At 39.5% G+C, this 22,059-nt stretch overlaps 1 protein-coding gene and 1 non-coding gene across 3 annotated transcripts in view; one reads left to right on the top strand and one right to left on the bottom strand.

The window, feature by feature from the left end:
* The window catches only part of atp8a2 (ATPase phospholipid transporting 8A2), a 631,244-nt gene that overhangs the window by 485,235 nt on the left and 123,950 nt on the right, over positions 1 to 22,059 (bottom strand). The window lies entirely within an intron of this gene.
* trnae-uuc lies at positions 20,255 to 20,326 on the top strand. Its single transcript has one exon. It is a non-coding gene; the product is annotated as a tRNA-Glu (tRNA).

The following is a 22,059-nucleotide window of genomic DNA, read 5'->3' as shown; positions in this document are numbered from 1 at the left end:
GTACTTGACCATTCCATCTATTGATCTATTGCGCATAATGGGTACTGACATCCAAAGTCTCTATAAAAATACCACATTTATAAAATAGAGACAATGGAATAAATCAAATTAGGAAGCCTCTTGCTATTTATTGAAAATATTTTGCATGTTCAGCTTAAGAAAATTATTTCCTACTTGATACTTCAATGGAAAAACATCAGCAACTGAGATTATTTTAGAAATCTATCTCACTGTTTCCTTCATTTGCTGTGTTGGTTCCTCCTCTCTTTACCACATTAAAACCACAATGACGATAGGAATCAAAAATTGGACACAGGCTAATGGTTACAACAACTGTCAAATACCCTACCTCATGTAGAACCCAAAGCAAACTAGAGGAACAGCACCTCATCTTTCAATTAGGCACTTTATGGCCTTCCAAACTTAACATTGAGTTCAACAACTTCAGACCATAAACTCTCTCCTCCATCCTCACCCACTTTTCATTCCCTTTTCAATATTCGTTTTCACTTTTAAATTTTCATTTTTTTTAATTTTTTTACCCACTTATTTTTATTTATTTTCATTTTTATTCATTGTTATCCCCACCTTTCATCCTATTCTGCATTTTTTCCCACCACTGTCCCCTGCCCCCACTCCACCCCAACAAGGGTCATCTGTCACTTGTTCATTTTGTTCTTTCCAGAGTGTTTACCCTTGTCCCGCTCTTAACACATCCTGCTTTCTGACCTTAATACCACCATCAGCAACTCATTTAGCCAGTACCACTTGATTATCATTAACACCCCTTTGTCATTTTGTCCATGACATCTCTGACAAACTCTCCTTTGCCTCCACCTATCACTGGCCTTCTACTCAGCTTCACCTGCACCATCCCTCCTTAAACAGTATAAATTTCATTACATTTTTATTTCTCTGAAGAGTCATAAGGGCTCAAAATGTTACCTGTTATTTTTTCTCGCCACAGATGCTGTTAGACCTGCTGAGTTTTTCCAGCATTTCCTGTTTTTGTTTCAGATTTACCGCATCTGCAGTATTTTGCTTTTATCTCATGTAGCATTGCCAAAAGTCATTGTCAACTGCATCTTCCACTAAGTGCTGACTTACATTCTTGTGTTCATTCCAAAGTGAGAAGTCCCACCGAGTGTTAGAATGTAATCTCTTTTTTACACATATGAATGTACGAGCAGGAGAAGGCCATTTGGCCCCTCAAGCCTGCTCCACCATTTGATAAGATCATGGCTGATCTGATTGTGGCTTCAATGCCACTTTCTTGTCTACCCTCTATAACCTCTGACCCTCTTATCAATCTAGAAACTATCTCAACCTTAAGAACATACATACACCGTCAAAGCACTTAATTTCTGAGCTTCTGGTAACACCATGTAATGTAAACTCCCTATAGTTCCTTTCAACATTGGTTCTCTAACTTCAAAAATTCAATACTCCTGTTGTCAATGGTTAAAGAATGAACCATTGAAGTAAGAGAGACAGTATCTATTCAATGTGAAATGCATGGAGAAAATGTGTCCTTCTTTTATGTTGAATCAAATTAAGACCATAATAAAAACTGGATTAAATGCAGGACTCTTGCAATGGTACAACAAATTTATTCAGCCAATTAACGATTCATCTCAGCTGGCACTACAACTGATTTCATTGCCCGGGGTTAGGAGTGGAAAATCCAAATCACTATGTTTGGACCCCTGTTGGAAATGCTCATGTAACTGTTCAATATTGAGAGGATCAGGCCTCCTGTGGTCAAATAACCTGCTGTGGCTCACACATGAATGGTACCCATTTGGGAAAAGTACAGCACTTGTGAAGCCAACATTTGCTGGATAAAAAGGAAAGGAAGAAACTTGTTAATGAAAATGATATCCTAAATGAAGCCACAGTAAATGAAAATTGTAGCCAACCAATGAATATATTACTGCTACCAGTGCCATTAGATGTTATTCTGTAATATTCATATGACCAAGTTTCACATCCAATGCATGTTCTATCAAAGGAATTGCACAAGACATATTACACAGCTACAGGACAAAAATTAGTCACTGGTTGAACTGTTAAATAACCATTTGGTTTGAATGAACTGCAAGTAAAAGTGGGTTTTAAAAATTACAACCGATTACTTCATCCCAGCAGTTCAGCATTTTTCTCAAACTAAATTGTGCCATCCCCAGCCATATCCTGGTCGTGACCTCAGTCCCACTTTCTCTCTTAACTGCCCATATTGCAGCTCCTCACTGTCCATTCTCTCTCTATTTGTCTACATGCTCTGCAATCCTCTAGAATACCTTAGTCTCAAAAAAGCTATAAAGCAGATATTAAATTTGAGTAAAAGAGTGTGACAGTCATGCATACTTTGGAGACAGGGGATAGAGGGATGTACAAAAGGTTAAAAGAAACAATGCAAAGAGAAACAGAGACACCATAATTAGAAAAATGTGCGCGGTAGTCACACTAGAGGAAAGGAAAACTAAAGAATAAGCAAAAAATAGGAGAAATAATTAAAGGAACAGAAACATAACTTTGCAAGTGAGAAATGCCACAGGAGATAAACATATAATACATTGTGCGTTACTATGAGTACAGCTTTTCTTGTATAATAAAGTATGTGCAAAATATTACAGTTAGACCTTACATTAATATTTTATTTCTATCCTTTACATTTTTCTGAATATTTTAACTTGAAACATGAAGGGTTTAAATATCAGGTGGTTAAAAATGACATCCAATCCAAAGGCATGAGCATTCAACTGGAAATCGTAAAAACAAACATAAGAATGTTAAAGACAATCACAGTAACTTTGTTTTAAAATCATGCCTTTTGGTATAACACCACTGACAATTTTTTTTTTTTACAGAACAATATTTACTCCACACACCCTTGGCATGTGAAGACTGATTCCGGCGAACTGGGCAGATGAGACCAATCTAAGGTCCAAGGTCTTGAAGGCGGGTCAGCACTGATGTAGAATGCATAGAGCTTGACAAGACACAGGTCACCAACTGCATCTAAATCTATCTCCAATCATTGAGACCCATCTTGTCACTGGACAAAGATAGGTCAGGAAGAGAGAGGCTGACTATGCACAACTCTTCCATGCGAGAATCCAATTCACATGCAAGTCATGTTCATTATCTATCATCTATCTGTCACAAGTCCTGCAGCAATGTATGAGCATCGTAGCAGGTGTGGATTCAGTGGGAGCTGCAGCCGCGTACCTGCACACAGGCAGATCAGGCTATAGGGGCGTTTTTCACTGCAATGAATCAGAAGTGGAACTCAGCAGCCCTCTGAGCGACTGAGCAACCCTTTGCAGGACCACACTGCTCACCTCCCTAGTTTGAGGAAAGGGTTAGAAATGGTGCATGGAATGTGCACAACCTGATGGACAACAGCACAGCAAGCATATCTGAGAGAAGAACTGTTCTTGTCAGTAGAGAGATGGCGAAGTACAATGTCCGGATCACCGTCCTCAACAAGATTAGGCTACCTGACGAGAGTCAGCTCAAAGAAATTGGTGCAGGTTATACCTTGTGTTGGAGCGAAGCTGGCACAAGCTTTGCTATCAGGAACCATCTCAACAGTAAGTTGACTTGCATTCCCTAGGGTGTTAATAATTGTCTGATGGTCCTTAAACTCCCCCTGCATGGCAGCAGGCAAGCAACTTTCATTAGTGTGTAAGACCCGGTTAACCCTGACGAAATCAAGGATAAATCCTATGATGACCTCCACTTTTTCATTGTTACTGTCCAAAGTCAGGCAAGCCAATCATTCTTGCTGACTTCAACTCAAGTATTGCTGTAGGTCAATAGGCATGGGAAGGGGGTATTGGAAAAAAATGAAGTTGCCAATTTTAACAGCAATGGTCTCCTCTTGCTGAAGATGTGTGCTGAGCGTGAGCTCTTATTCACCAACACAATTTTTCACCTCCCTAATTGCAGCAAGATGTCCGAAATGCACCCCCATTCTATGCATTGGCATCTAATTGGCTATGTCATCAGCAGGCAGAGGGACAGGCAGCACGTGCACATAACAAAAGCCATATGCGGTGCTTACTGCTGGAATGACCACCGTCTTGTCAATTCAAAGCTAAACATCAAGATCTATACCCCTAGACACCCCCAGAGTATGAAGATCCAGTAGCATCTCAAAGTCTCAGGGCTCAAACAGGCAGTAATGACAGCATCTCTCTGAGAAACTTGAGAGTTGCCTGTGTATAGCGAAAAATGACACTCATTGCATTGAGAGTGACTGAGCGAGCTTCAGGGATATAGTGTACTCCACTGCTCTATAAGTCCTTGGTCCTACCTCTTGTGAACATCAAGATTGGTTTGATGAAAACAATCAATCAGGTAATCTAGAAACTATTGGAGGAGAAACATTGCTTCCACAGGGTGTACATCAATGACAAGTCATCACTATCAAAGCATAATGCGAACTGAAATATCTGCAGGGCAATTCAAGCTCAGGGAGTGAAAAACATTGTGCTGAATCAGAAAACTGACAAACTTCAGTCATATGCAGACCAAAAAGACTGGATGACATTCTGCAATCCTCTGAAATCTGTCCATGGGCCCTAGTCAACTGGTTCATCACCATTCTTCAGTTATGATGGGTCAACACAGAAGAAGCCCAGTTTTTAGAAAAATGGGCAGAGCACCTGAACCACACCCTCAATTGGCATTCATCAATCAATAAAGAAGCAATCAACAGGTTACCACAGACTGCCATCAACTACTATCTTGATGACCAACCCACAATTTTAGAAACAACAAATGCAACCGAACTCCTGTCTAGCAGCAAAGTTGCAGAAGCTGATGCTATCCCAGCTGAGGTCTACAAGGCTGGAGGTCAATGCCTAGTCAAGAAGATCAATTAATTTTTTAGTCTATGTGGGAGCAAGGAACTATCCCACAAGAATACAAAGATGCCTCCACTGTCCATGTAAGAGGCTGGGAATTCTGTGGCGATTAACTCACTGCCCAACTCCCTAAAGCCTGTCCACCATTTACAAGGCACAAATTACGAGCGTGATCGAATACTCTCCCACTTGCCTAGGTGAGTGCAGCTCCAACAACACTCAAGAAGCTTGACACCATCCAGGACAAAGCAGCCCGCTTGACTGGCACCCCACTCACCACCTTCAACATTCATTCCCTGCATCATCGATGCACAGTGGCAGCAGTACCATATACAAGATCCACTGCAGCAAGACTCCTTCAACAGCACCTTCCAAACCCACAACCACTACCTCCTAATAGGACAAGGGCAGTAGATGTATGGGAACAGCACTGTCTGCAAGTTCATCTCCGAGCCACACACCATCCTGACTTGGAACCATTTTGCTGTTTCTACACTGTCGCTGGGTCAAAATCCTGGAACTCCCTTCCTAACAGCACTGCGGGGGTACCTACGCCACATGGACTGCAGCAGTTCAAGGCGGTGCCTCACCATGACTTTCTCAAGGGCTATTAACAAAGGGTAATAAATGCTGGCCTAGCCAATGACGGCCATATTCCACAAACGAATAAATTTGATAAAACATGTACCAGCAGGAAAGAACTCGCCAATTTTGTGACAATCATCGAGAAATCTCACCCCTGTCCATTGCCTGCAAAATCTTCATCAGAATCCTTCTGAACTACTAGTACAATATCTTGACCAGGATCTGCTGCCAGGCAGTCAGTACAGTTTCAGAAAAAGGTCAGGGAATCACTCATGTTAAAAACCATATCTTCTTTTAAAATACAGAAGGAAACTGCGTTAGCTGGTCACTTGGAAGCTGACCTGGATTTTTTTTTTTTAAAAAGGGTCATAAGTTTATCATTGGGCTTGGAAAAGAATGATCCAGGAATATGTTCCTCAATGCCGAACTCCTTTGGTGAGGACCTCCAGACAAGGGAGCTCCAGAATGACAGCGTCGAAACCCTGCAAACTTTATCCTTTATTTTATGAAGTCCATCCTCCCAAGCCCATCTCAGCAGAGACCCTACTTGTCCTTTGTTTGTGTCTGTACGCCTGTGTGCGCTGGGAATTTTTTTTAAAAAGGGATAGATAGCTCTCCTTCCACAGTACAATTGCGTGCCAACCAGTTCTTGCAACTTGTTTTAAAAAAAGTTTTGTTTTATAATAAAATAATCATTCTTGGTTTATTGAAAGAAGCCTGGTGGTCTGTTTTATGACCGGTGCAGGAGGTAAAGCGGAGTTATTTAAAATTCCCAGAGGGAAACTTCAAACAACTGTCATTACCTATAATTTTAAGTGTTATGTTTGAGACGCGACTCTAAACTCAGGAATCAGACCACCACTTCTCGAGGCTTTACATTAAATTAGTTGAAACATTTTATCAATTTACACAGGTTAAATATATACAAATGGCTACAAGTTACTATCATAACTTTTAACAAATTCACAAACTAATCTCCATTAAGGCAACAGCAGCCCATAAACTTAGCCAAACACTAGGCAAAGCATGGTCACCTTACGAATTCAAAATGAGGTTCTTTTCACTGTGGAGCCAATTGAAGGCTTGGAGCTGCCTTTTGATCTTACATTGCCTCTCCTCTGCACACCCGAAAACTGCTGAAGTTATACCTACCACCACTGATTGAATTCAAATTATCATTGTCTCACCAACCTCTTTCAACTTCACCTTTTAACAATGAAACCCCTTTAATAGTATCAATTTTATTAATAATATAAACGTATGGCTTGGTATCTGCTAAATAGTCGGCATGTTTTCACCCCACTTCTTGAATGCTCTATTCAAAAAAATGTAAATGCATGCTATCTCCCTTACATTTCAAAGCTAGTGCACATCAAAGCACCCAGACTAGCTGGCTTTAATCCAATTAAGACATACCCACAGACTAAGCTTCTATTAAATTTCCAAAATATTATATACATTAATAGCTTCATGACATCCCTCTCCTTATCAAAAAATGAACCATCATAATTTGAAAAGACAGCTTCATTTTAATAATCCATCTCTCCTATGTTTATTACACTATACAAATCCTTGGTATCAACAGAAATCACTAGTTCAGTGTCGAGGTTTTTTTTTTAAAATGCCCCAATTTCCTTTAAGCTTCGAACACTTGATAATGCATCTGCAAACAGCTTTTCTCTTTCGGCAATATGTATAATACATAGATTAAATGGTTGTAATAATAGACTCCAGGTGAAAAACCTTGCCCTTTGTCTCAAACTTTGTCCAAAAACCTCAAAGGATTATGGTCTGTATAAATAATTGTTTCTGGTGAATTGTTTGCAATATAAATTTCAAAATGTTGCAATGCAAACACCAAACTCAGTCTCTTTTTCGATTGTTGAATATCTTCTTTGCTGTACATTCAACTTCCATGAAAATCGGTGTTTCAATTCCAGTGTCATCTTCTTGTAACAGTACAGCCCAATGCCTATAACGCTTGCATCAATGGCCAACTTGAATTGCTTGGCATAATTGGGTGCTGCCAACACTGGTGTCGTAGATGATACAGATTTCAAACTATTGAATGACTTTTGACACTCCAGTGTCCACTGAAACTTCTTGTTCTTTCTTAATAGTTCAGTCAGTGAAGCAACCACTTGGCTAAAATTTGGTACAAATTTCCGATAAAACCCACTCATGCCCAGAAATCTCAAAACTTCTCGTTTTGTTGTAGGCACTGGGAAATCCACAATAGCCTTGACTTTCACATCTCTCAGAACCACCTTACTATGTCCAATGGTATGGCCTAGATATGTAACTTGCGCTTTTGAAAATTCACTTTTAACCAAGTTCATCACCAAATTAGCTTCTTACAGTTAAGTAAATAATTCTTCCAGATGCTGTAAATGCTCCTCTCACGACTAACTGAAAACAATTAGATCATCAATATAAACTGCACAATTGCTTAGACCCACAATTACTTTGTTTGTCAGTCTTTGAAATGTCGCAGGTACGTTCTTCATACCAAATGGCATGACTTTAAACTGATATAGTCCACTCGGTGTTACAAAAGCTGATATCTCCTTTGCTCTCTCCGACAACAGTACCGGTCAATATTCTTTTAGCAAGTCAATCTTTGTGATAAATTTCGACTTTTGTCACTGCATTCACCTTTCAATAGTCTACACACAGTCTGTGTGTTCTATCCGGTTAGATACCAGTACAACAGGCGAACTCCAGTTACTTCAACTAGACTCAATTTTATCATTTTGAAGCATGAAATCAGTTTCTTTTTGAACTTGTGATAACTTTGCCGGATTTAATCTATAAGGTTGTTGCTGTATTGAAGATGATATTTCTATACATACATCATGTAAAGCTAAATGTGTCTTTCCCAACTTATTTCCACAAATAGGTTTCTATGACTGCAATAGCTTTTCCAAATCACTTTGACACTTGCTTGGAAGGTAACTCAATATTGCATTTAAATTTTCACGCACCCCCTCATTATCCAATTTGATTAGAGGAAAATCAATTTCAGAGTTCTGCACTTCTACCCCTTTCTCATCATCTACCATCAATAACACCTCTTTTTGTTCCTCTTCCCTGTCAAAGTACTTATTAAGCATATTTACATGACATACCCTCTGCTTCTTTCTTCTATCTGGAGTATTTATTAAATAAATTACTTCACTCAATTTCTTATCAATCCTGTAAGGCCCACTAAATCTTGCATTTGAGGAATCCCTTAGTACTGGTAACAAACTAATGCTTTCTCTCTAGAAACAAAGCTGTGAATTTTAGCCTTACCTGCTTTTACTTTCATCACTTACTGTGATATCTTTAAATGTCCTCTAGCCAGCTCACATGCTCTGCTCAATCTTTCCTTGAAATTTGATACATAATCCAGGAGAGTAGTTTGAATTTTAACCCACCAATTTTTCCTGAATCAATTTCAGTGGTCCCCTTACCTCATGACTATAAACTAGTTCAAAAGAGCTAAAGCCAGTTTGTGCATTAGTATCTCTAACAGCAAATAACAAATAATAAAAACAGAATTCCCATATCCCAGTCCTGTGCATAATTCTGACAGTGTGCTCTTATTGTAGATTTTAGAGTTTGATGCCATCTTTCAAAGTTCCTTGTGACTCCAGATGATAAGCTGTTGACTTAAAACTGTTTTATCCCCAAACTGTTCATTACTTCCTTAAGTAGCTGTGACATGAAATTTGACCACTGATCTGATTATATTTCTTTAGGTAAACCATATGTTGTGAATAATTTAATTAACTCCTCCACAATCATCTTACTTGTAATATTTTTTAATGATATCGCTTCAGTAAACCTAGTAGACACATCCATTATTGTCAATAAATACTGATTTCCACTTTTAGTCTTAGGGAGGGGTCCTACACAATCAATCATGACCCTGGTAAAAGGTTCTTCAAATGCTGGTATTGGGTTTAAAGGCACCAGCTTAATCACTGCTTGTGATTTTCCTGTTACTTAACATATATGACAGGTTCTACAGAATTTGACTACATCCTTATGCAATCATAGCCAAAAAACACCTCCATCTTTTCCTGTGTTTTCCTAATTCTTAAATGTCCTCCCATTGGAGTTTCATGAACAATCTTCAGAATTTCATTTCTACAACCAATGGGATAACAATTTGATGCATCTTCTTCCAGCTTTCATTTGCTGAGACATGATCTGACTGCCATTTTCTCATTAATATATTCCCTCGAAGGTAATAACATACTGGAATACATTTTGCTCCGGTTTCTGAATAAGCTTTCTGATATAACTGTTTTAATTGCAAATCATTTTTCTGTACCTCCACTAACCTCTCTGAGTTAAATACTTCAACCAAACTGTCCTGTATTCCTAAACAAAAACAGAATTACCTGGAAAAACTCAGCAGGTCTGGCAGCAGCGGCAGAGAAGAAAAGAGTTGACGTTTCGAGTCCTCATGACCCTTTGACAGAACTGTCGAAGGGTCATGAGAACTCGAAACGTCAACTCTTTTCTTCTCTGCTGATGCTGCCAGACCTGCTGAGTTTTTCCAGGTAATTCTGTTTTTGTTTTGGATTTCCAGCATCCGCAGATTTTTTGTTTTTGTCCTGTATTCCTTCCTCCTGAACAATGTTATCAAATACAGTACCAGCTAATTGGGTTTTGACACCTTCTTCTTGCCTTTAAACTGCCTGCTTATCTTGTTTATTTTGTTCTTCCCGGTGGGCCTTTGATCTTGTTATAACATAATCAGGAAACAATCCAGGATGTTCCTTCTGCAGCACTTTTGTTGAAAACAGTTCTACAGGCTGCTCAACTAAGCATCACCCAAATTTGCGATCCAGCTATGTCATTACCCAGTATAAATTGAGACCCTGCAATGGGCAATTTTTCCACCACTCCAACTATAACTTCACCCGTCTTCCATCTGCTCTTTAAATTTACCTTCCGCAACGGAATAGATTTAGCATCTCCATGAACGCCACTTATTATCACCTTCTTCTCCTGCAACACTCCCTTTGAACAACAAGTATCACTTTCCCACAACATTAAGGATTGACTAGCTCATGTCTCTCAAAATTTTGACATCTTTACCTACCCCACCCTGTACACTTGGAAAGACTTTCCCTTCAGAAACAAAATCTTTAAACATCTTTGCAACCTGCCCCTCAGAATTCTGAGTAAACTGTGAACACAATCCCACTTCTATTTCTTTCACTCACTGTTTCACCTGTACACAAACCACTGGTTTCTCCTGTGCCTGAACCTCAGAACCCACAGTACTTTTACTTCCAGAGCTTTTCTGCATCCCAATAATTCCTACAGATTTCCCCCGCAATCTCCAACACACTGACTTTGTGATCTCCACTTTATTACAATGAAAACACCTCAGTTTTGAATGTCACTGCTACCTTCAACACCTTCCTTTTTGTTCTGAGAAAAAACTTCCTGGGAAGATCAGCTACTCCTTCTCTTCCCTGACTACCTGCCTTCCTTTCACCTTCCCACTTTTTATCCTTTTCCAATTTGAAAGGATGACAGAAAAAAGATTTAGCTCTATGAACTAACTCATAATCATCAGCTATCTCTGCTGCTTGTCTTATAGAGTCAACCATCTGTTCCTCCAAGTAAGTTCTCACTACCGAAGGCATTGGATCTTTAAATTCTTCCAAAAGAATGGCTTCCCTAAGAGCTGCATAGGTTGGCTCTATTTTTAACACCCATATCCACCGGTCAAAATTATTTTCTTTTACTGTCTCAAACTCAATATAAGTTTCCCAAGGCTGATTTCTCATATTCCTAAATTTCTGCCTGTATGCTTCAGGAACCAACTTATATGCACTTAAAAATAGCTTTTCTCACCATATCATAATTCACCGACATTTCTTCTGAAAGTAAAGCATATACCTCAAGCCCCCACCTAACAACTTAGACTGTAATAATAACATCCAGTTTTCCTGTGGCCATTTCATCTGTTTAGCTAGCTTCTCAAATAAAATAAAGAATGCTTCAATATCTGTTTCCTCAAACTTTGGAAGAGCTTGTAGAAATTTAAACATATCCCCAACTGGGCTCTACTCTAGAGATAAATCCTTCCTTCCTTGACATCTCTTTTCTAACTGCCAATATTTACAGTAGGAATTCTCTCTCTTTTTCTCTTTCCTCCTTTTCTATCTTCAAAATTTCTAATTCCCTTTTAAAAGCCATTTCTCTGTCCTTTGCTTCAAATTCAAGCTTTTTCAGTTCCTTTATTTGTTCAAATTCTAGCATCTTCATTTGTAACTGAAGTCTCCCTCCCTCCAGCTGTGACTCACTAGTATCAGGTTTCACTTCCAACTGTAGATGCTGTGCTATACTTTTAACTATATCTGAGTTCCTAGCTCCTGAATGTAACCCCAATTGTAACTTATCCTCCAACTCTGTTAACTTACTTTTTGTTATTCTCTCCAACCCAGTTAGAGTTATCTCTTCTACTCCCATACAAATTTTAGCAATTACAAAAGCTATCCTGCAGTCTCACCTTTTCTAAAATACCTCACCAACTCCTGAATTCAAAGTGACTCTCATACTCGTAAGCTTAAGATTTTCCAACTCCTAACCAATCGAGGAATTAGAAATATAATTTATCCTGGACAAGCCCCCAATTGTTATGACCGATGTAGTTGGTAGAGCAGAGTTATTTAAAATTCCCAGAGGGTGACTTTAAACAACTGTTATAACCTATAATTTTAAGTGTTACGTTTGAGATGCGACTCTAAATTCAGGAATCAGATCACCAATTCTCAAGGCTTTACACTAAACTAATTGAAACATTTTATTAATTTTCACAGGTTAAAATATATACACATGGCTACAAATTATTACTATAATAACTTTTAACAAATTCACAAACTAATCTCCATTTAGACAACAGCAACCCATAGAGTTAACCAAACACTAGGCAAAGCATGGTCAGCTCACGAATTCAAAATGAGGTTCTTTTCACTGTGGAGCCAATTGGAGGCTTGGAGCTGCCTTTTGATCTTACATTGCCTCTCCTCTGCACACCCGAAAACTGCTGAAGTTATACCTACCACCACTGATTGAATTCAAATTCTCATTGCCTCACTGGACTCCTTGAACTTCACCTTTTAACAATGAAACCCCTTTCATAGTACCAACCTTTATTCGTAATGTAAACATACAGCTTGTATTTGCTAGATAGGCGTCAAGTTTTCACCCCATTTCTTGAATGTTCTGTTCAAAAAATATAAATGTACACTATCTCCCTTACATAACAAAACTAGTACACATCAAAGCACCCAGACTAGCTGGCTTTAATCCAATTAAGATATACCCACAGACTAAACTTCTATTTTAAAAGAAAATATTTTCTGAAACATTATATACATTAACAGCTTCATGACAGTCTGACAGTAGCAAAGATAAATAATTGGCCATTTTGGTGAGTGAATTAAACTTTTAATCTAAGGATGCGAACTATGGAGTGGTGGGACTAGATCAACTGCACACTCCTCCCATCCCGGTCATAACATACGGTGTTTGCAGGTAGACAGCTCCAGGAGAAATGCCAAGAACAGGGCATGGATCTATACACCACTTTTATTGACCTGACCAAGGCCTTTGACACAGTCAGCCATAAGGGCCTTTAAAAGATAATGGAAAAATTGGGCTGCCACAAGAAATTCATCAGAATGAGTCAACAGTTCCATGATGTCATGCTTGTGCATGTCCTGGACGATGCTGAGTCTTCTGGCCCATTCCCAATCAGTAGGAGTTAAACAGGCTGCATACTAGTGCTAACCTTGTTCAGCATATTTTTCTCCGCATTGCTCTCCGATGCCTGCCATATTGGTGATTCTAGCATTGAAATCAGGTATCGCATGAATGGGAAGCTGCTCAGTCTGAGACGATTTCAGGCAAAGACCGAGCTCTCCAAGGACATACTTTGCAATTTCCTGTTTACCGATAACTGTGCACTCACTGCTGGTTCAGAGTTGGGCATGCAACAAAGCATGGGCTTGTTCTCCAATACATGTGACAACTTCGGCCTTATGATTAGCGTGAAGAAAATTGAAGCAATGCACTACTGTGCTTTAGCAAACTCTTTTCTCAAGTCTAAGGTTTGAGTCCATGACCAGAACCTGTCAGCAGAGGATAAGTTCATTTATCTCAGCAGCAGACTCACTTGAGCTGTCTATACTGACAATGAGACACATGCAATAATTGCCAAAGCAAGTGTAGCCTTTGGCAGGCTTTGGACATCAATCTAAGAATGAAGGGCTGTATGTCTGCCTACCAATTTTCTGATGGGGCGATTTGCTAGTGCTATTGGGGATGGTTTGCAGGGTTGTGGGAACCAGGAGGCAATATCCGAGAGTACCACCAAGGTATACAGAATACTGGGAGAGACAGATAGCACTACAGTAAGAAATACTAAGTTATTAGGTCTGTTCAGAGTAAGGGAGAAAATAATAAAGTCTAAATTAGGGTTACTGTGCATGTACGTGAATGTGCAAAGTGTAGTAAATAAGATTTGAGAGTTACTGTTGCAGATTGGGACAGAGAGGGACAAGAGTTCCAAAGGTGTGTTCAGGAAAATTTTCTGCAGCAATAAGAAAGGAGGCACTGCTTGGCCTGGTTCTTGGGATAACAGGGACAGTAGCAACATGGATATGAAATTGGCTGAGTGACAAGGGTCAGACAGTAGTGATTAATGGGTGTTTTTCAGGCAATAGGAAGGTTTGTAGTGGAGTTCCCCAAGAGTTAGTGTTGGGACCCTGGCTCTTCCCAGTATATATTACTGACCTAGACCTTGGTGTACAGGGCACAATTTCAAACTTCGCAGACAATACAAAACTTGGAAGTATTGTGAACTGTGAGGTGGATAATATAGAATTTCAAAAGGCCTTGGACAATTTGGTGGAATGGATGGACAACTGGCAGATGAAATTCAACATAGGGGAGTACGAGTGATTCATTTTGGTAGGAAGATTGCAGAAACATAACGTAAAATAAACGGCACAATTCTAAAGGGGTACAGCAGCAGAGGGACCTAGATGTGGATTTATATGTATATGTGCGTAAGTCATTGAAGATGGCAGCATAGGTTGAGAGCATGGTTACTAAAGCATACAGCATCCTAGGCTTTGTTAATGGGAGCATAGGGTACAAAAGCAAGAAAATTATGTTAAACTTGTATAGAACACTGGTTTAGTACCAATTTTTTAAATTCTTTCACACAATCTGGGCATCATTTATAGGCCAGCATTTATTGCCCATCCCTAAATGCCCTTCAGAAGGTGATGGTGAGCTGTCTTCTTGAACCACTGGGAATGTGGTTTAGGTACATCCACAGTGCTGTTTGGAATGGAGTTCCAGGATTTTGACCGAGCGACAGCGAAGGAATGGTGATACAGTTCCAAATCAGGATAGCGTGTGGCTTGGAGGAGAGCTTGCAGGTGGAGGTTTTGCCAAGCATCTGCTGCTCTTGCCCTCCTCGGTGGTAGAGGTCAAGGGTTTGGAAGGTACTGTCAACGGAGCCTGGGTGAGTTGCTGGGTACTACGTCCAGTTCTGGAAGCCACACTTTAGGAAGGATGTGAAGACATTGGAGAGAGTGCAAAAAAGATTCACGAGAATGGTTCCAGGGGTGAGGAACTTCAGTTACATAGATTGATTGGAAAAGTTGGGACTGCTTCCCATGGAGGTGAGAAGATTGAGAGGAGATTAGATAGAGGTGTTCAAACTCACGAGGGGTGTGGAGGGAATAGAGAGGGAAAAACTATTTCCATTGGTGAAAGGATTGAGCACAAGGGGCACAGATTTAAGGTAATTGACAAAAGAAGCCATGGCAACATGAGGAATAGCTTCTTTACGCAATGTGTCATTAGGATCCGAATGCACAGCCAAGTGTGTGGTGAAGGCAGGTTCAATCAAGAGGGAATTGGATAATTACCAGAAAAGGAAGAATGTGCAGGGCTACAGGGAGAAGGTGGGGAAGTGGCACTAAGTGAATTGCTCTTTTAGAGAGGCAGTATTGAGATGACTGGCTGAATGGCTTCTTCTGCACTGAAGACAGCTCACAAATTCTGTGATTTGTGCTGTAATCATTCTATGATGTCTATAGAGCCCACTGGGCTCTAACATGCAAGACTTGGACTGTTTACCAGCTTCATGCCAAGAAGCTCAACCGCTTTCACTTGATCTGCCTTCAGAAGATTCTGAACATCATAAGGTAGGACAAAATACCAGGCAGAGTAGTTCACCTGAGCTGGCATGCCAAGCATAAGCATTATATTGAGGCAGTCACAACTAAATTAGGCTGCTTATGCAGCCATAATGCTTGATACTCATTTACCAAAGTGAATTTTCTATGAAGAGCTTGATACCAGGTGCGCTCTCATGGCAGTCAAAGGAAGCACTACAAGGACATTCTGAAGGCTTCATTTAGGATTTCTGATATTGACTCCAAGTCTGAGGAGAAGCTCAGCCAGGATTGCAGCACCTGGTGCAACCAAATAAAAACGGTGCAGCTTCCTTCATAAGAAAGTGCATATCAGAAGCAGACAGAAAATGCAAGCAGAGGAAATCCCGAGCTAGCAACTCATCAAAAACTCTATCGTCTATGATATCCTGTCCTGTATGCAACAGAACCGTCCGGGCACAGAATGGACTTAGAAGTCACCTGTATACCCACCAGAACTGTAACAAACACCGCAGATAATGAATATCATCAACTTCTCCTCGAAGTCAAGAAAAAATAAAAGAGCTCCGTCCCTCAAACTACCCTGCATCAATGATGAAAAACAAACCTAACCAATTAATTCACAGCTAACATGAGGAAGAAACTCATTTCTTTCTACAGTTCTGAGTATAAGTCATGCCTCTTTGCTGTCAAAATATCATCTCAATCATAAGTCTGTCTAGCCCTTTTTCAAACTTATAAACCCGCTCTAAGCTCAGCATTTATTTCTCAATTTACATGTAGTCTAAGAAAAAAGCTATTTTAGGGATTCACTGAATTTAACATTTATCTAACTAATTGCTAATATTTACCTTCATCACAAGTTTTTTTTTAAAGAAAGCTTTTATGTAAAGCTGATAACTACACTTTCACCTGGGTTTCTTACTTAAAGACAAACTGCTTTTTGTTGAATCTCATTCCAGACAGAAAGATTTGGCACGAGCTTTCACTGCCTATGGATTTAATCTATTCTTTGACCCTGTCCACATTCTAGTCATTACCCTCCAATCTGTGATACTCTAATTCATCAATATCCAGGACACAAGCTCAAATAAATCTAATGGCGGCAGCAAATTCAGACATTAAACTAGGCATTGACAACAATATTGCAACACAATGATGGCATAGAGTCATACAAGGAAAGTAGCTGATACCAGCCTTCATCATTTGCACTCTGATGAGTACTTCAATAATTTTTCATAACCCTTATTCAAGCAAAGGATAGTAAAAAGTTTTGTGAAAAAGACAAGCTTTAGGGTACTTGTTCATCTCACTTTTCCAGCACTTGCTCTCATCTCCATGGCTAGACATGAATTTTTACAATCAAATTTACTGAAGAATATATGGGAAGTTCAGCATGTTCTACAGTTATCTTTGAAGCTGGAAACCAGCATGCTGTCAGACCAATGTATGCAGGCTACAACTTCAATGATACCAGAAGATAAATACTAAACGCTTAAAGAAAATTAAAATCAGTCCACAAACCATTAATACACACTTAGCACATTGGTGTTTTTCTTAAGTCGCTGACAAACAACAGAGCATTTGGAAATAAAGACTTTCAAGACAAACAAGTTGCAGCAAGTGGACTTATGTGAGTTTCAGTTTGCCCTTGGAGTTGAAATGCTCCTGCCAGAACTCAAAACAAAAGGAGATTTCTTTCAAGTGCAGAGTCCCTGAAATCAATGTTGCCAATCACGCATGTCCAAAACCATAGTTAAGTACAGTCAGTTCCATAGAATGCTAACAGACAACTACATATAATATTGTCTAACTACTGAGGGCCCAGTCACATCAAATGGTAACAATTCAATTTGGACTTATGACAAAGCTCTTTTACTCTGATTGTGTCTCAAATCAACCAATCATGCTTGGTTCTGATAGGCAGCCTGCTTCTGTCATTTATTTTCAACTCTAATGAGGGAGGGCAGCTTCCATTTTAACTCTAGCTATTGATAAAGGAACTATAAGAAAGGACACTGAGTTCTCTAGCACAAAAATGTTTTTTTCTTATTTTTCTTTCTGTCTCTGTTTGCAGGTTGTATTTCTTAAGATATGAGAATAAATGCTGTTGGCATTGCAAGGTGGGAAAATAGAAAAGGACACAAACCATTCATGGCACTACTGTTATGGTCCAACTATGTGAATTTTCTCTCAAAAATTCCAAATGGTGACATGAACTATCCTATGCAAGGAAAAACTCACAAAAGAGATTTTATATTACCAACCATCAGTCAGGCATTTTTATAAGATCCACCCACAATTCATTAGATCGACTCAAGAAACTAGAAATCAATTTGATGAATCCTAATGCACAACCATACAACTGCGAACAGGTAGAATCGGCCATTAAACGTGCTTAGTAGCATCGGTGTAGTTTTTTTTAAAAAACGGTTCATTCAATAAATTCAGTTAGAATCAAAATGCAATTTTTCAATCACATTGAGCAGTAAAATCCAAATGAGAAGGACATATTTTCATTGAATATAGCACAATAGCAAAAAAGAGCAAGTCCTGCTTTGAAGTTTCCATTTTTCAACACATTTTATAAGACACAACTGATAATGCTAATGAATAGTGGTGATAATTGCACAGAATTGTTTTTAAGAAAATATACCTAAGCTGCATTGTTCTTTTCTTTTTTGATTGCCTCCTTCTACTTTACTACTCTGACATCACCCAATGTTTGCTTCACAATTTATATCATTCCTTAGTAAAGAGCAGACGGTAGAGTGGCAGGGTTTGTGTTTTCAGAACTGAATTTGTGCTGTTCTTGAACTGGTTGTACCATCAAAATTCTTCTTTAACTTCCCTTCCTCTGTAGGGAAATGCTGCTTTAGCTTAAAACTGGGAAGTCATTTGGTGCAGAATCAAATAGGGAACCTGTATTATAAAATTTGATGGCAAGCTACGTAAGTAAAATGAGTGTGTGGAGCACAGGGTGATTGGAGCACAGAGTGTCTCGTAAACAGGCTGCTAAAGTCAGGAATTTGGTTCCAGTGGCATGTCTGTGCAGAGGGGAAAGCTCCTTTTTATTCTTCTTGTTTTCAGTAGCTGATGAATATTTTTTCTTTATCTACAAGCTTCAGAAATGAAACTAGCTATACATTTCCTAAATAAGTAACTTATTAACTATTCAAACAAATAAATAAATAAATAAGGTTAGACAGACATGGCAGGCTTGCTATAGCTGCAACATGGGATTGTTTTTTGGAGAGCTCTGCGATCCCAGACAACCGTATCTGCAGCTCCAGCAACTTTGACCCAGAGATGTTGAGCTGGAGTCCGAGCTACAGGTATTGCAGGGCATCAGGGGCCTATAATCTCTGGAATGTACATAATTGAGAGGTGATCTCACTAAAACATACAAGATTCTGAAGGGGCTTAACAGGGTAAATACTGAGAGGTTGTTCCTCCGGCAAGGGAATCGAGAACACAGGGCACAATATCAGGATAAGGGGTCAATAATTTAGGGCAGACATGAGGAACAACTTCTTCACTCAAGGTGTGCGAATCTTCAGAATTCTTTCTAAGAGGGTTGTAGATGCTCCATCGTTGACTGTATTCAAGTCTGGGATAGACAGATTTTTGACCGTTCAGAACATGAGAATATAAGGAATGGAAGCAGGAGAAGACCATACAGCCTGTTGAGCATACACCACCATTCAATTTGACCATGGCTAACCATGAGCTTCAACTCCACTTTCCTGTGCACTACCCATATCCCTTGATTCCCGAGATCAAAACTCTTTCTATCTCAGCCTTAAATATATTCATCGATGACGCTTCCATAACCCTCTAGAATAGAGAATTCCAAAGGTCCACAACCCTTGAGTGAAGACATTTTTCCTGATCTCAGTCCTAAATGATAGGCCCCTTACCCTGAAACTGTGCTGCCTTGTTCTAGATTCCCCAGCCAGGGGAAACAATATCTCAATAGCTACCCTGTCAAGTCCCTTCATAATCTTGAATATTTCAAAAAGACTATTTCTCATTTTACTGAACTGCAGAGATCATAGATGCAATTTACTCAGTCTCTTATCAAAGGACACCCTCTCATCCCAGGGACCAATCTAGTGAACCTTTGCTGCACTGCCCCCAATGCAATTATATACTTGCTTAAATATGGAAGTCAAAATTGCACAGTATTCCAGGTGTGACTTCACCAAAGCCCTGTACAACTGTAGCAAGACTTCTTTATTCTTGTACTCCAATCCCTTTGTAATAAAGGTCAACATGTAATTTGTCTTCCTAATCGCTTGTTGTACTTGCATGCTAACCTTTGGTGTACCTTGTATGAGAACACCCAAGTCTTTCTATCATCAACATTTACAAGTTTCATGTCTTTTAAACAATATTTTGCTTTTCTATTCTTACAACCAAAGCGAATAACCACATACTTCCACACATTATACTCCAGCGGCTATCTTGTTGCCCACTTACTTAACCTATCTATATCTCTTTGCAGCCTGTTTGTGTTCTCCTGTGTGTGCATTCTGACCTAACTTTGTATCATCAGCAAACTTAGATATATTACTCTCTTCCATAGTGTCCCATATGGTCTAGTGGTTAGGATTCCTGGTTTTCACCCAGGCGGCCCGGGTTCGACTCCCGGTATGGGAATCTACATTTTTCAAAGGTTACGGGGAGAAGGTGGGAGAATGGGGTTGAGAAACTTATCAGTCATGATTGAATGGAGGAGCAGACTCGATGGGTCAAATGGCCTAATTTCTGCTCCTATGTCTTATGGTCTTCATCTAAGTCATTAATATAGATTGCAAGTAGAGGAGGCCCCTGCACTGATCCTTGTAGCACTCCACTCGTCGCAGCCTGACAACTTGAAAATACTCGATTTATACCTACTCTTTGCTTGCTGTCTGTTAACTAACCCTCTATCCATGCTAATATATCACCCCCAACTCCATGAGCCCTTATCCTGTGTATTACCCTTTTTTGTGGCACCTTATCGAATACCTTTTAGAAATCCAGGGAATCAAGGGATCTGGTGAGTGAGTAAGAAAGTGGAGTTGAGGCGAAGATCAGCCACGATTGTACTGAATGGTGGAATGGTTTTACTGAGCCATAGGATCAACTCCTACTCCTATTTCTTATGCCATCATCTTCATAACACGGACCTTAGTTCAGTGGTAAGCAAATCACTATGCTTGAAAACCAGTCGAGAATGGTGGTGGACAATTAAACAACGAACTGGAAGAAGCGGCTCCATGAATATCCCCATCCTCAATGATGGAAGAGCCCAGCACATCAGTGCAAAATACAAAGCTGAAGCATTTGCAACAATTTACTCAGCCTCTTATCAAAGGACACCCTCTCATCCCAGGGACCAATCTAGTGAACCTTCGCTGCACTGCCTCCAATGCAATTATACCCTTCCTTAGATATGGAAGTCAAAATTGCACAAAGTATTCCAGGTGTGACCTCACCGAATCCCTGTACAACTGTAGCAAGACTTCTTTATTCTGTACTCCAATCCCTTTGTAATAAAGGCCAATATGCAATTTGCCTTCCTAATTACTTGCTGTACTTGCATGCTGAAGCATTTGCTAGAAGGGCCGAGTGGATGATTAATCTCAGCCTCCTGCCCAGCGTCACAATTGGCAATCTTCAGCCATTTCAATTTACTCCATCTGATATAAAGAAATGGCTGAACATTGATGCGTGCATTAACCCTTTAAATGACTCCACCCAATTCTGCTTGTCTTTTTTATATTCCTCCTTCTCAAAAAACTTAGCCAAAATGCCTTTTAGTTTTTGTCCCAAAGCCACCAGCAGTTAAGCACTTTATTTTCCGAATAGTGGGGAACTTTTTTCCACTTTTCCTTTCATTTTTCCAGTGATAATTTGAGACTCTACTCTCTTTGTCAACCAATACAAACAATCTTTTACTTTTGATTCCAGTTTGCACCAATTGGTGGCATTTTTGCCAAGTCAGAAGGATGCAGATTCAAGTACGTCATCTGGGCTAACACTTTAGTGCAGCAACCATGCTGCATGATTAGGGATTCTGTCTTTTGGATGAGAAATGAAACTGGAGTTTTATGTGCCTGCTCAAGGCTATTTGCCAGAAATTGTATTGTGCACATTGGCTGCTAAATATACTTCAAAAGTAATCCATTGGTTGCAAAGTATTTTGGTATGTCCCGAGGATGATAAGGCACTTGATCAATGCAAATTGCTTTCTTTCACTCTCTCGAAGCATTTCAGAATTTTTAAAACCTGTATTACGTTCCCCATAACACACTAATCTCCAGTGAAAATAGCCTAATTCATGTACAAATCCATAATTCCATTGTTTTCATTCTCAGTGTCCCAAAACTTGAAATCCAGAATCCAAT

Source organism: Carcharodon carcharias, chromosome 11 (assembly GCF_017639515.1).
Source record: "Carcharodon carcharias isolate sCarCar2 chromosome 11, sCarCar2.pri, whole genome shotgun sequence".
Classification (NCBI taxonomy): domain Eukaryota; kingdom Metazoa; phylum Chordata; class Chondrichthyes; order Lamniformes; family Lamnidae; genus Carcharodon; species Carcharodon carcharias.
The sequence above is the reverse complement of the archived record's forward strand: the minus strand, read 5'-3'. Positions and strand labels throughout refer to the sequence as shown.